Source organism: Aquarana catesbeiana, linkage group LG12, assembly GCF_042186555.1.
Source record: "Aquarana catesbeiana isolate 2022-GZ linkage group LG12, ASM4218655v1, whole genome shotgun sequence".
Lineage (NCBI taxonomy): Eukaryota > Metazoa > Chordata > Amphibia > Anura > Ranidae > Aquarana > Aquarana catesbeiana.
Window position 1 is genome coordinate 241,791,385 of NC_133335.1, and position 16,930 is coordinate 241,808,314.

General features: G+C 45.2%; 1 protein-coding gene across 3 annotated transcripts in view; it reads left to right on the forward strand.

Moving 5' to 3' along the window:
• The window catches only part of OGFOD3 (2-oxoglutarate and iron dependent oxygenase domain containing 3), a 162,977-nt gene that overhangs the window by 76,009 nt on the left and 70,038 nt on the right, over positions 1-16,930 (forward strand). The window lies entirely within an intron of this gene.

The window sequence follows — 16,930 nt, forward strand, 5'->3', positions numbered from 1 at the left end:
AGTGTTTGCAAGTAGTTGATGAATAGGGAGCATCAAGCCCCCCCCCCCTTTAAGATGTAATATATCTACTTCAGCCCCAGCGACGTACCAGCACGTTGCTGGACTTTGAATGGTACACCAGGATGACAGCTGCAGTCACCATCCCGGTATTTTTTTTTTAGCCGACAATCGACTTTCTTGTAAAAGCATTGTAGCAGCTAATAGACCCCAGATCTCTCAAAAAAAGAGTACCTGTCATTGCTCCTAGCGAATAATAGACCCCAGATCTCTCAAAAAAGGAGTACCTGTCATTGCTACTAGCGAATAATAGACCCCAGATCTCTCAAAAAAAGAGTACCTTTCATTGCTCCTAGCGACTAATGGACCCCAGATCTCTCAAACAAAGAGTACCTGTCATTGCTCCTAGCGACTAATAGACCCCAACCTCTCAAACAAAGAGTACCTGTCATTGCTCCTAGCGACTAATAGACCCCAGACCTCTCAAACAAAGAGTACCTGTCATTGCTCCTAGCGAGTAATAGACCTCTCAAACAAAGAGTACCTGTCATTGCTCCTAGTGACTAATAGACCCCAGACCTCTCAAACAAAGAGTACCTGTCATTGCTCCTAGTGACTAATAGACCCCAGACCTCTCAAACAAAGAGTACCTGTCATTGCTCCTAGCGAGTAATAGACCTCTCAAAAAAGAGTACCTGTCATTGCTCCTAGTGACTAATAGACCCCAACCTCTCAAACAAAGAGTACCTGTCATTGCTCCTAGCGGCTAATGGACCCCAGATCTCTCAAAAAAGGAGGCCCTGTCATTGCTCCTAGCGACTAATAGACCCCCGACCTCTCAAAAAAAGAGTACCTGTCATTGCTCCTAGCGAGTAATAGACCTCTCAAAAAAGAGTACCTGTCATTGCTCCTAGCGACTAATAGACCCCCGACCTCTCAAAAAAAGAGTACCTGTCATTGCTCCTAGCGACTAATAGACCCCCAGACCTCTCAAAAAAGAGTACCTGTCATTGCTCCTAGCGACTAATAGACCCCAGACCTCTCAAACAAAGAGTACCTGTCATTGCTCCTAGCGAGTAATAGACCTCTCAAAAAAGAGTACCTGTCATTGCTCCTAGTGACTAATAGACCCCAACCTCTCAAACAAAGAGTACCTGTCATTGCTCCTAGTGACTAATAGACCCCAGACCTCTCAAACAAAGAGTACCTGTCATTGCTCCTAGCGAGTAATAGACCTCTCAAAAAAGAGTACCTGTCATTGCTCCTAGTGACTAATAGACCCCAACCTCTCAAACAAAGAGTACCTGTCATTGCTCCTAGCGGCTAATGGACCCCAGATCTCTCAAAAAAGGAGTACCTGTCATTGCTCCTAGCGACTAATAGACCCCCGACCTCTCAAAAAAAGAGTACCTGTCATTGCTCCTAGCGAGTAATAGACCTCTCAAAAAAGAGTACCTGTCATTGCTCCTAGCGACTAATAGACCCCCGACCTCTCAAAAAAAGAGTACCTGTCATTGCTCCTAGCGACTAATAGACCCCCAGACCTCTCAAAAAAGAGTACCTGTCATTGCTCTTAGCGACTAATAGACCCCCAGACCTCTCAAAAAAAGAGTACCTGTCATTGCTCCTAGCGAGTAATAGACCTCTCAAAAAAGAGTACCTGTCATTGCTCCTAGCGACTAATAGACCCCCGACCTCTCAAAAAAAGAGTACCTGTCATTGCTCCTAGTGACTAATAGACCCCAGATCTCTCAAAAAAGGAGTACCTGTCATTGCTCTTAGCGGCTAATGGACCCCCGACCTCTCAAAAAAAGAGTACCTGTCATTGCTCCTAGCGAGTAATAGACCTCTCAAAAAAGAGTACCTGTCATTGCTCCTAGCGACTAATAGACCCCCGACCTCTCAAAAAAAGAGTACCTGTCATTGCTCCTAGCGACTAATAGACCCCCGACCTCTCAAAAAAAGAGTACCTGTCATTGCTCCTAGCGACTAATAGACCCCAGACCTCTCAAAAAAGAGTACCTGTCATTGCTCCTAGCGAGTAATAGACCTCTCAAAAAAGAGTACCTGTCATTGCTCCTAGCGACTAATAGACCCCCGACCTCTCAAAAAAAGAGTACCTGTCATTGCTCCTAGCGACTAATAGACCCCCAGACCTCTCAAAAAAGAGTACCTGTCATTGCTCTTAGCGACTAATAGACCCCCAGACCTCTCAAAAAAAGAGTACCTGTCATTGCTCCTAGCGAGTAATAGACCTCTCAAAAAAGAGTACCTGTCATTGCTCCTAGCGACTAATAGACCCCCGACCTCTCAAAAAAAGAGTACCTGTCATTGCTCCTAGTGACTAATAGACCCCAGATCTCTCAAAAAAGGAGTACCTGTCATTGCTCTTAGCGGCTAATGGACCCCCGACCTCTCAAAAAAAGAGTACCTGTCATTGCTCCTAGCGAGTAATAGACCTCTCAAAAAAGAGTACCTGTCATTGCTCCTAGCGACTAATAGACCCCCGACCTCTCAAAAAAAGAGTACCTGTCATTGCTCCTAGCGACTAATAGACCCCAGACCTCTCAAAAAAGAGTACCTGTCATTGCTCCTAGCGAGTAATAGACCTCTCAAAAAAGAGTACCTGTCATTGCTCCTAGCGACTAATAGACCCCCGACCTCTCAAAAAAAGAGTACCTGTCATTGCTCCTAGCGACTAATAGACCCCAGACCTCTCAAAAAAGAGTACCTGTCATTGCTCCTAGCGACTAATAGACCCCAGACCTCTCAAAAAAGAGTACCTGTCATTGCTTCTAGCGACTAATAGACCCCAGACCTCTTAAAAAAGAGTACCTGTCATTGCTCCTAGTGAGTAATAGACCCCCGACCTCTCAAAAAAGAGTACCTGTCATTGCTCCTAGTGAGTAATAGACCCCCGACCTCTCAAAAAAGAGTACCTGTCATTGCTCCTAGCGGCTAATGGACCCCAGATCTCTCAAAAAAGAGTACTGCTCATTGCCTATTGCTATCACAGGGGATATTTATATTCCCTGTGATAACAATTAAAGAGTGATCCAAAAAAATAAATAATTTAAAGTGACAAAGTAAAAATAAAAAATATAAAATAAACAATTAAAAAAACATTTTTAAAGCGTACCAGTCCACCCCTGCAAAGGCAAACACACGTGTTGGTCTCACACGTGCCTAAAGAGAGATCGCCCCACACTTGTTAGGTATCACTGCGAACGTCAAATCGTGGGCAGTAATTCTAGCACCAGACCTCCTGTGTAAATCCAAACGGAAAATTTTCATGCTGCCATTTGCATTGTTCCACACCTATGTTCCAGAGGGATCTACAGTTCTTTGGAAAGCAGAGATACAATCAAACCTGCAGCAGGTGAAACTACTGAACAGACCTAACTAATAACATGCAGCTGCACTGATTAAAGTGTGCTAAAATTAGTGTGTGTGTGTGTATGTGTGTGTGTATATATGTGTATATATACCGTATTTATCGGCGTATAACACGCACCCCAGGTTTAGGAGGGAATTTTAAGGAAAAAAACTTTTAGGAGGGAAGTTTAAGGAAAAAACTTACATTTAACTGCCCATCGATGCAGCCTTATCAGTGTCAGTGTAGCCTTGTCCATCATTGCAGCCTTGCCAGTATGCTGAACTCCCGTTTAAAAATGGCGCCGCCGTTCTCAGCGGCTTTCGGGCGCTCACGCAGGAATACGAGAGCCGCCGAGAGTGGCTGAAAGCCGCCGAGAACGTTCGAAAGCCCCCGAGAGTGGCTGAAAGCCTCCGAGAACGTCCGAGATGCTCACAATCAGCAGGGGATCGGCGTATATCGGCGTACATCGAAGTACATCTGGAAAGTATTCACAGCGCTTCACTTTTTCCACAACCTTATTCCAAAATTGGATTAAATTCATTATTTACCTCAAAATTCTACAAACACCCCATAATGAAAGCTTTGCAAATGTATTAAAAATAAAAAAGGGAAAAAATTCCATGTACATAAGTATCACAGGCTCCTCCCATATACATAAGTATCATAGGCTCCTCCCATACACATAAGTATCAAAGGCTCCTACCATGTACATAAGTATCACAGGCTCCTCCCATATACATAAGTATCACAGGCTCCTCCCATGTACATAAGTATCACAGACTCCTCCCATGTACACAAGTATCACAGGCTCCTCCCATGTACACAAGTATCACAGACTCCTCCCATGTACATAGGTATCACAGGATCCTCCCATGTACATAAGTATCACAGACTCCTCCCATGTACACAAGTATCACAGGCTCCTCCCATGTACACAAGTATCACAAGCTCCTCCCATGTACATAAGTATCACAGGCTCCTCCCATGTACATAAGTATCACAGGCTCCTCCTATGTACATAAGTATCGCAGGCTCCTCCCATGTACATAAGTATCGCAGGCTCCTCCCATGTACATAAGTATCACAAGCTCCTCCCATGTACATAAGTATCACAGGCTCCTCCCATGTACATAAGTATCGCAGGCTCCTCCCATGTACATAAGTATCGCAGGCTCCTCCCATGTACATAAGTATCGCAGGCTCCTCCCATGTACATAAGTATCACAGGCTCCTCCCATGTACATAAGTATCGCAGGCTCCTCCCATGTACATAAGTATCACAGGCTCCTCCCATGTACATAAGTACCACAGGCTCCTCCCATGTACATAAGCCTTTGCCATGACACTCAGAATTGAGCTCAGGTCCATCCTGTTTCCACTGATCATCCTTGAGATGTTTCTACAACTTGATTGGAGTCCACCTGTAGTAAATTCAGGTGATTGGACATGATTTGGAAAGGCACACATCTGTCTATAGAAGGTCCCTCTGACAGAGCTCCAGCGTTTCTCTGTGAAGAGAGGAGAACTTTCCAGAAGAACAACCATCTCTGCAGCACTCCACCAGTCAGCCCTGTATAGTAGAGTGGCCAGATGGAAGTCACTCCTCAGTAAAAGGCACATGACACCCCATCTGGAGTTTGCCAAAAGGCACCTGAAGGACTCTCAGACCATGAGTAACAAAATTCTCTGGTCTGATGAAACAAAGATTGAACTCTTTGGCCTGAATGGCAAATGTCATGTCTGGAGGAAACCAGGCACCGCTCATCACCTGGCCAATACCATCCCTACAGTGAAGCATGGTGGTGGCAGCATCATGCTGTGGGGATGTTTTTCAGTGGCAGGAACTGGGAGACTAGTCAGGATGGAGGGAAAGATGAATGCAGAAATGTACAGAGACATCTTTGATGAAAACCTGCTCCAGAGCGCTCTATACCTCAGACTGGGGCGAAGGTTCATCTTCCAACAGGACAATGACCCTAATCACAAAGCCAAGATAAGAAAGGAGTGGCTACGGGACAACTCTGTGAATGTCCTTGAGTGGCCCAGCCAGAGCCCAGACTTGAACCCAATTGAACATTTCTGGAGAGATCTGAACATGGCTGTGCACCGATGTTCCCCATCCAACCTGATGGAGCTGGAGAGGTCCTACAAAGAAGAATGGGAGAAATTGCCCAAAAATAGGAGTGCCAAGCTTGTAGCATCATACTCAAAAAGACTTGAGGCTGTAATTGGTGCCAAAGGAGCTTCACCAAAGTATTGAGCAAAGGCTGTGAATACTTATGTACATGGGAGGAGCCTGTGATACTTATGTACATGGGAGGAGCCTGTGATACTTATGTACATGGGAGGAGCCTGTGATACTTATGTACATGGGAGGAGTCTGTGATACTTATGTACATGGGAGGAGGCTGTGATACTTATGTACATGGGAGGAGGCTGTGATACTTATGTACATGGGAGGAGCCTGTGATACTTATGTACATGGGAGGAGCCTGTGATACTTATGTACATGGGAGGAGCCTGTGATACTTATGTACATGGGAGGAGCCTGTGATACTTCTGTACATGGGAGGAGCCTGTGATACTTATGCACATGGGAGGAGTCTGTTATACTTATGTACATGGGAGGAGTCTGTTATACTTATGTACATGGGAGGAGTCTGTTATACTTATGTACATGGGAGGAGTCTGTTATACTTATGTACATGGGAGGACCCTGTGATACTTCTGTACATGGGAGGAGTCTGTGATACTTCTGTACATAAGAGGAGTCTAATATACTTATGTACATGGGATTTTTTCATCTTTTTATTTTTAATAAATTTGCAAAGATTTCAAACAAACTTCTCTCACGTTGTCTTTATGGGGGATTGTTTGTAGTATTTTGAGGAAAATGAATTTAATCCATTTTGGAATAAGGCTGTAACATAACAAAATGTGGAAAAAGTGATGTGCTGTGAATACTTTCCGGATCCACTGTATGTAAATGCCTCCCGGACTCTCTACATTGCTCATCCCCGGAGGCATCTTGCAGGATCTCGCACATGCCCTGAGATGGTAAGGGGCCTCTTCCAGTTTATAGACAGGGTCCGCGGCGTGCATGCGCAGGCACGCAATGGTGATTGGCAGGTTCTTGGCAAAGATCTCCGTGGCGTGTCTACACACGCAGCGGATCTGAATACATGATGGTGGCCCTGGAGAGGGGCAGTGTAGGGAGAACTGTCCCAACAAGCAAGACAACGCTGGACTCCATGTTTTTTTGTTTTTTTTATTACTTTTATACAGGAGCAGATTTTTTAAATTTTTTTCGATAGGGCTGAGTTCCTCTTTAACAAAACGTAAATTGCAGACAATGGAGAGATGCTGTCTAATGGATCCTGATTTCTGTAGATGAAATATCTCGGTCAGCAGATAACTCTGCTCTGCTTTCTATAAGGAGGAGGGTGTAAATCCTGCCAGACTAGCGGTTTCTGCCCTGTTACCGCAATCCTTGTTCTATCAACCTCCGGGCTGCCTCAGTTCTCCCGGGGTTGTGGGGGGGGGATTAATTGGAATTCCTCTACAGGGGCCCTCCTGAGATATAGAAGGTAATAGAGGGCAGAGGTGACTTCCTCGCCCTGCTCCACGTGCCATAGTAGCCTGCCTAGACAGCACCAGGCTGTTAATCCCTATTGACACCGACGAATGTCCCCGGGGGACCCACAGACACAAAAAGGTTAAACTGTTGACTGATGATGGTTAGGATAGTGTGGAGGTGGTGGAGAGATCATGAATATTACATCTATTCCTAGCTGCCTGGTGCCGACTATTGTACCGTATTATGGAACAGAAAGATAACATAAAGAGTGCCAAACCACAAATGAATCCAGGGAAACATTAACCACTCGCCCTCTGGATGATTTAATGCCCCCCCCCCCTTCATGACCAGGCCATTTTTTGCAATACGGCACTGTGTTATTTCAACTGACAATTGCGCGGTCCTGCAGCGCTGTACCCTTATAAAATCTATCTAATTTTTTTCCCACAAATAGAGCTTTCTTTTGGTGGTATTTGATCACCTCTGCATTTTTTTTTTTTTGCGCTATAAACAAACAATAAAAAAAAAGCGACAATTTTGAAAAAAAAAAAACAATATTTTGTACTTTCTGCTATAAAACATATGCAATACAATTTTTTTTTTATTACATTTCTTCATAAATTTAGGCCATCTTTTGTGATATGGCTCTGCGTTACTCCAACTGACAATTGCGCGGTCCTGCAGCGCTACACCCAAATAAATTGTATCAATTTTTTTTCCCACAAATTGAGCTTTCTTTTGGTGGTATTTGAACACCTCTGCATTTTTTTTTTTTGCGCTATAAACAAAAAAAAAAAAAGAGCGACAATTTTGGAAAAAAAAACAATATTTTATACTTTCTGCTATAAAACATATGCAATACAAATTTTTTTTATTACATTTCTTCATAAATTTAGGCCAATATGTATTCTGCTACATAATTTTGATTGAAAAAAAATCCCAATAAGCGTATATTGATTGGGTTGCTTGACAGTAATATCGTCTATAAGCTGTGGTATTATATACTGGAATTATTTATTTTTTTTTTTTATACTAGTAATGGCAGTGATCAGCGACTTATAGCGGGACTGCGATAGTATGGCGGGCAATATGACACCAACTGACGCTTTGTGGGGACCAGTGACACTAGTACAGTGATCAGCGCTAAAAATATGCACTGTCACTGTACTAATGACACTGGCTGGGAAGGGGTTAAACATCTAGGGCAATCAAAGGGTTAACCACTTCGTTAACTGGGCACTTTCGCCCCTTTCCTTCCCAGGCCAATTTTCAGCTTTCAGCACTCTTGCACTTTTAATAAGAATTGCGCGGTCATGCAGCACTGTACCCAAATGAAATTTTTATCATTTTGTTCACACAAATAAAGCTTTCTTTTGGTAGTATTTATTCACAAATCAGTTTTTTATGTTTTGTGATATAAGCGAAAAAAGAGCGGAAATTTAAAAAAAAAAAAACAATATTTTCTACTTTGTGTTTTAAAAGAAATCCAATAAAATCTAATTTTGTCATGAAGTTAAGCCAAAATGTATTCTGCTACATGTCTTTGGTAAAAAAAAAAAATCCCGTTAAGTGTATAATAATTGGTTTGTGTGATCACGGACAGATGTACGCAGATGATCATGCACAGATGTACGCAGATGATCATGCACAGATGTACGCAGATGATCATGCACAGATGTACGCAGATGATCATGCACAGATGTACGCAGGTGATCATGTACAGATGTGCGCAGATGATCACGGATAGATGTGCGCAGATGATCATTGGGACATATGATTTTATTGTTACATATGTGGGGGACAGATGTTTTTACTGTGTGGAGACGTGTGGGGACAGTGTTTTGGGGACACTATTTTGGGGACATTGTGTGGGGACACTGGGCTGGTGATCAGTATGTAAAAAGCTATAAAAAACAGCTCATACTCACTGATCACCGGCTGGCTTCAGCGATCCACTCTCCTCTCCTCACTGACAACTTCCGTGTGAGGAGAGGCGAGCCGATCGCCTAGCAACCGGCTCTCTATATACATCACATAACGGCTGTGATTGGACACAGCCATCGTGATCAGGAGGGCCAATCACAGAGCCCTCCTGCCGATCGGAGATGCGCCGTGTCTGGGTGACACGAGTGTCCCTGTACTACTTTGGTCCGACTTTGATGCGAGTTGAGGTCCATAGATCTCAAGTTTACACGGGCATTCCCTGAAATCGAGGCAAAATCGTTGCCGCAAAATCACGTGACTTTCAAGTCGTGGCAGTGTGACAGGGGCCTTAGGCTCACTTCACATATATCCGGCTGCAGTTTCAACACCGTTTTTAAAAGGAGTCCGGTGCAGGTTTTGTTCATTGGTGCAAATTTTTACTTGCAATCACACCTGAACTGGGCTGAAAAACGGACCGCGCTCGCCCTGGACATATGTGAACCGGCTCCATTGAAAGCCGCTCAGTTCACATGTTTTGCGAATCAGATGCTGTTCAAAACGCATCCGATTCATATAAATGTGAACCAAGCCTTAGGGATGTGCTGGTTGTTATTCCCTGCTTTACAGGGAAACAAAACCCGACACATCCCCACTGTGACAGGACAGAGCTCTGTATTGTTTACATCGACAGAACTCTGTCCGGTCTTCCTCCTCGCCGATCAACGGGTCCCAGCGGCCAATCATTTATACATGGAGATCATATCCCCCCTTATGTATTTATATATGGTGATCATATCCCCCCTTATGTATTTATACATGGTGATCATATCCCCCCTTATATATTTATACATGGAGATCATATCCCCCCTTATGTATTTTATACATGGAGATCATATCCCCCCTTATGTATTTATACATGGAGATCTTATCCCCCCTTATATATTTATACATGGAGATCATATCCCCCCTTATGTATTTATATATGGTGATCATATCCCCCCTTATGTATTTATACATGGTGATCATATCCCCCCTTATATATTTATACATGGAGATCATATCCCCCCTTATGTATTTTATACATGGAGATCATATCCCCCCTTATGTATTTATACATGGAGATCTTATCCCCCCTTATATATTTATACATGGAGATCATATCCCCCCTTATGTATTTATACATGGAGATCATATCCCCCCCTTATGTATTTATACATGGAGATCATATCCCCCCTTATATATTTATACATGGAGATCATATCCCCCCTTATGTATTTATACATGGAGATCATATCCCCCCTTATGTATTTATACATGGAGATCATATCCCCCCCTTATGTATTTATACATGGAGATCATATCCCCCCTTATATATTTATACATGGAGATCATATCCCCCCTTATGTATTTTATACATGGAGATCATATCCCCCCCTTATGTATTTATACATGGAGATCATATCCCCCCTTATGTATTTATACATGGAGATCATATCCCCCCCTTATGTATTTATACATGGAGATCATATCCCCCCTTATGTATTTTATACATGGAGATCATATCCCCCCTTATGTATTTTATACATGGAGATCATATCCCCCCTTATGTATTTTATACATGGAGATCATATCCCCCCTTATGTATTTTATACATGGAGATCATATCCCCCCCTTATGTATTTTATACATGGAGATCATATCCCCCCCTTATGTATTTATACATGGTGATCATATCCCCCCTTATGTATTTATACATGGTGATCATATCCTCCCTTATGTATTTATACATGGAGATCATATCCCCCCTTATGTATTTATACATGGAGATCATATCCCCCCTTATGTATTTATACATGGAGATCATATCCCCCCCTTATGTATTTATACATGGTGATCATATCCCCCCTTATGTATTTATACATGGTGATCATATCCTCCCTTATGTATTTATACATGGAGATCATATCCCCCCTTATGTATTTATACATGGTGATCATATCCCCCTTAATCTCCTCTTCTCAGTAGAGAATAAATTCAGTTCCTCTAATCTTTCCTCATAGCTGAACTCCTCCGTGCCTCTTATCAGTTTGGTTGCTCTTCTCTGCACTTTCTCCAGTTCCCTGATATCCTTTTTGAGAACTGGAGCCCAAAACTAAACTTCATAATCTAGATGAGGTCTTACCAATGATTTGTGCAGATGATATCTCTCTCTCTGGAGTCCATCCCTCTCTTATACAAGAAAGGACTTTGCTCGCTTTGGAAACCGCAGCTTGGCATTGCATGTTATTATTGAGCTTATGATCTACCAAAAACCCCAGATCCTTCTCCACCATGGACTCCCCCAGATCCTTCCCCACTATGGATCCTCCCAGATCCTTCTCCACCATGGATCCCCCCAGATCCTTCTACACTATGGATTCCCCCAGATCCTTCTACACTATGGATTCCCCCAGATCCTTCTACACTATGGATCCCCCCCAGATCCTTCTCCACTATGGATCCCCCCAGATCCTTCTCCACCATGGACTCCCCCAGATCCTTCTACACTATGGATCCCCCCCAGATCCTTCCCCACTATGGATCCCCCCAGATCCTTCTCCACCATGGACTCCCCCAGATCCTTCTACACTATGGATTCCCCCAGATCCTTCTACACTATGGATCCCCCCAGATCCTTCTCCACTATGGATCCCCCCAGATCCTTCTCCACTATGGATCCCCCCAGATCCTTCTCCACTATGGATCCCCCCAGATCCTTCTCCACTATGGATCCCCCCAGATCCTTCTCTACTATGGATCCCCCCAGATCCTTCTCCACTATGGATCCCCCAGATCCTTCTCCACTATGGATCCCCCCAGATCCTTCTCCACTATGGATCCCCCAGATCCTTCTCCACTATGTATCCCCCCAGATCCTTCTCCACTATGTATCCCCCCAGATCCTTCTCCACTATGTATCCCCCCAGATCCTTCTCCACTATGGATCCCTCCAGATCCTTCTCCACTATGGATCCCCCCAGATCCTTCTCCACTATGGATCCCCCCAGATCCTTCTCAACTATGGATCCCCCCAGATCCTTCTCCACTAAGGATCCCCCAGATCCTTCTCCACTACAGATCCCCCCAGATCCTTCTCCACTACGGATCCCCCCAGATCCTTCTCCTCTACGCATCCCCCCAGATCCTTCTCCACTACGGATCCCCCCAGATCCTTCTCCACTATGGATCCCCCCAGATCCTTCTCCACTATGGATCCCCCCAGATCCTTCTCCACTATGGATCCCCCCACATCCTTCTTCACTATGGATCCCCCAGATCCTTCTCCACTATGGATCCCCCCAGATCCTTCTCCACTATAGATCCCCCCAGATCCTTCTCCACTATGGATCCCCCCACATCCTTCTCCACTATGGATCCCCCCACATCCTTCTCCACTATGGATCCCCCCACATCCTTCTCCACTATGGATCCCCCCACATCCTTCTCCACTATGGATCCCCCAGATCCTTCTCCACTATGGACCCCCCAGATCCTTCTCCACTATGGATCCCCCCAGTTGTACCCCCCCAGTATGTATGATGCATGTTCTGAGCCCCCCAAGTGTATAACTTTACATTTATCAACATTAAACCTCATCTGCCACATAGTTGCCCAATTAGACAGAGCATTGAAGTCGACCTTACAGGAGACATCCTGTAAGGTCGTTATTCCACGGCATAGTTTGGTGTCATCTGCAAGGACAGAAATCCCAGACCCCATATCATTTATAAAGTTATTAAAAAGTAAGGGTCCCAACACTGAACCTTACCTGAAAATGCCGGAACACGTACTAGATACGTGATCCGGCACAGGAGAGCCGCTCTGCTCTACTCCTACGTGAGGCGGTCAGATGAATATTATGCGTTGGGCCTGTTCTATAAAACTTTTATCTCTGTAATAATTTGGAATATCTAGTATAGTTTACATTTTGTTTTAGGAGAGGTGTCACAAGAAAAAGCGCATCAGGTGTCGTGGTTTCCCTATAAAGCTGTAACTTTGCTCTGTCAGTCAGGGTGATATAAGCAGGAGCACACGGGGGAGCACACAGGGGAGCACACGGGGGAGCACACGGGGTGATATAAGCGGGAGCACACAGGGGAGCACACAGGGTGATATAAGCGGGAGCACACAGGGGAGCACACAGGGTGATATAAGGGGGAGCACACGGGGTGATATAATCGGGAGCACACAGGGTGATATAATCGGGAGCACACAGGGTGATATAATCGGGAGCACACAGGGTGATATAAGGGGGAGCACACAGGGTGATATAAGCGGGAGCACACAGGGTGATATAAGGGGGAGCACACAGGGTGATATAAGGGGGAGCACACAGGGTGATATAAGGGGGAGCACACAGGGTGATATAAGGGGGAGCACACAGGGTGATATAAGGGGGAGCACACAGGGTGATATAAGGGGGAGCACACAGGGTGATATAAGGGGGAGCACACAGGGTGATATAAGGGGGAGCACACAGGGTGATATAATCGGGAGCACACAGGGTGATATAATCGGGAGCACACAGGGTGATATAAGGGGGAGCACACGGGGTGATATAATCGGGAGCACACAGGGTGATATAATCGGGAGCACACAGGGTGATATAATCGGGAGCACACAGGGTGATATAAGGGGGAGCACACAGGGTGATATAAGCGGGAGCACACAGGGTGATATAAGGGGGAGCACACAGGGTGATATAAGGGGGAGCACACAGGGTGATATAAGGGGGAGCACACAGGGTGATATAAGGGGGAGCACACAGGGTGATATAAGGGGGAGCACACAGGGTGATATAAGGGGGAGCACACAGGGTGATATAAGGGGGAGCACACAGGGTGATATAATCGGGAGCACACAGGGTGATATAAGGGGGAGCACACAGGGTGATATAATCGGGAGCACACAGGGTGAAATAATCGGGAGCACACAGGGTGATATAATCGGGAGCACACAGGGTGATATAAGCGGGAGCACACAGGGTGATATAAGGGGGAGCACACAGGGTGATATAATCGGGAGCACACAGGGTGATATAATCGGGAGCACACAGGGTGATATAAGGGGGAGCACACAGGGTGATATAATCGGGAGCACACAGGGTGATATAATCGGGAGCACACAGGGTGATATAAGGGGGAGCACACAGGGTGATATAATCGGGAGCACACAGGGTGATATAATCGGGAGCACATAGGGTGATATAATCGGGAGCACACAGGGTGATATAAGGGGGAGCACACAGGGTGATATAAGGGGGAGCACACAGGGTGATATAATCGGGAGCACACAGGGTGATATAAGCGGGAGCACACAGGGTGATATAAGGGGGAGCACACAGGGTGATATAATCAGGAGCACACGGGGGAGCACACAGGGGGTTCTCTGTAATGCGGAGGAAGTGTTCAGATGTAAGCTCAGTTGCTCAGTTGCTCACAGTAATAAATAATCACCGGCTGTCATTATCCTCCTCACTTCCCAGAACGGTGTCTGTGGATTATGTGAGGCTGAATAAATATCAAGTCTCAATCAGAATCAGTAATAAGCGCAGAGAAGTCCCTGGAGGGGGATCATCATTACTCCCCCCCACCCCCGGGGTCCTTCTTACCCGCCGCTCTGTATATAAACAATCGTCTACTCATTTATGTTTGTGTGGCTGCCCGGCCTCTGGAGACCTGAGTAATGTAGAAGGTTAAAAATGTTTTCTAATTATTAATACACGACGTCTGCAAAGGCGAGAATTCCATAAAAAACAATCGCTGATTAACACAAGAAACTTCCCCGAGCGCCCAGCAACCCGGACATTTCCACCTTCCTCATTATTCTCAGTCTAGGAACAGAGGAGTATTGTAAATCCATACTGGAGAGATCCCTCCCCCGAATAAAACGAAAACAAAAGTCACACAAATGTTCAATAATCAAGCCGTTTAATTAAACAAATTTCCAATATATGTACATGGGAGGAGCCTGTGATACTTCTGTACATGGGAGGAGCCTGTGATACTTCTGTACATGGGAGGAGCCTGTGATACTTCTGTACATGGGAGGAGCCTGTGATACTTCTGTACATGGGAGGAGCCTGTGATACTTATGTACATGGGAGGAGCCTGTGATACTTATGTACATGGGAGGAGCCTGTGATACTTATGTACATGGGAGGAGTCTGTGATACTTATGTACATGGGAGGAGTCTGTGATACTTCTGTACATGGGAGGAGCCTGTGATACTTCTGTACATGGGAGGAGCCTGTGATCCTTCTGTACATGGGAGGAGCCTGTGATACTTATGTACATGGGAGGAGCCTGTGATACTTATGTACATGGGAGGAGCCTGTGATACTTATGTACATGGGAGGAGTTTGTGATACTTATGTACATGGGAGGAGCCTGTGATACTTATGTACATGGGAGGAGCCTGTGATACTTATGTACATGGGAGGAGTCTGTGATACTTATGTACATGGGAGGAGTCTGTGATACTTATGTACATGGGAGGAGCCTGTGATACTTATGTACATGGGAGGAGTCTGTGATACTTATGTACATGGGAGGAGATACTTATGTACATGGGAGGAGTCTGTGATACTTATGTACATGGGAGGAGTCTGTGATACTTATGTACATGGGAGGAGCCTGTGATATTTATGTACATGGGAGGAGATACTTATGTACATGGGAGGAGTCTGTGATACTTATGTACATGGGAGGAGTCTGTGATACTTATGTACATGGGAGGAGCCTGTGATACTTATGTACATGGGAGGAGTCTGTGATACTTATGTACATGGGAGGAGCCTGTGATGGGAGGAGCCTGTGATACTTATGTACATGGGAGGAGTTTGTGATACTTATGTACATGGGAGGAGCCTGTGATACTTATGTATCACATCATTTTTTTTTTTGTTCAATTTGCAGAGGTTTCAAACAAACTTCTTTCACGTTGTCATTATGGGGGATGTTTGTAGAATTTTGAGGAAAATAATGAATTTAATCCATTTTGGAATAAGGCTGTAACATAACAAAATGTGGAAAAACTGAAGCACTGTGAATACTTTCCGTATCTGCCTGGTGGTCCGCTTCAAAGAATCGTCTCAGTAATACTTTGTTATAATCGTTTAATTATTCTGTCTGTTGTGCTGGTTGGCCGCCTGTAAATATCTTCTGTGCTGCTCCATGCGTCTGGTCTGATCTCCCGTCTGTTTGATCAGGACTGATGATTAGAGAAGTTGGCATTGCCCAGAGCCAAGTCTCATTGCCTGTCTCTGGACATAAGCCCGGCACAGCCTGGGATCGCTGGGACACAGACGCAGAAACCGCAGGAAACGTGCGCGGTTACCTGACCCACGCACCTCTCTGCCCGCAGTGACAGAATTCGACAGCTGTCTCCTGACAGCCCCTGGCAGAGTCTCTTCTCTGTGTCGGGGGTTGGGTAACATGAGGAACTGCATGTTTTCATCAATTTAGGGACATCATTCGGGCCAAGGAGATCATTGGGTAGTGAGGATTTCAAACAGAATTTAAAATGATACTTTGTTGTTTGCAAACCAGTAGAAAAGCACCAAACCGCACATGAAATCCTCCCTTCGGCCTCCCCTTCGGTCTTGTACAGTTGTACTGGCTCCTTTCCTGGACTGAAATTTAGAGATCCACCAATGTATCATCTGAAGATAAGGTTATCGGCACTCTGCTGATAGAAAAAAAAATAAAAATAGGCGCCGATGCGTTTTGTCCCTTGCCACGTCGCCTATCACCAGATGCGTTTTGTCCCTTGCCACGTCACCTGCCACCAGATGCGTTTTGTCCCTTGCCACGTCGCCTGCCACCAGATGCGTTTTGTCCCTTGCCACGTCGCCTGCCACCAGATGCGTTTTGTCCCTTGCCACGTCGCCTGCCACCAGATGCGTTTTGTCCCTTGCCACGTCGCCTGCCACCAGATGCGTTTTGTCCCTTGCCACGTCGCCTGCCACCAGATGTGTTTTGTCCCTTGCCACGTCGCCTGCCACCAGATGTGTTTT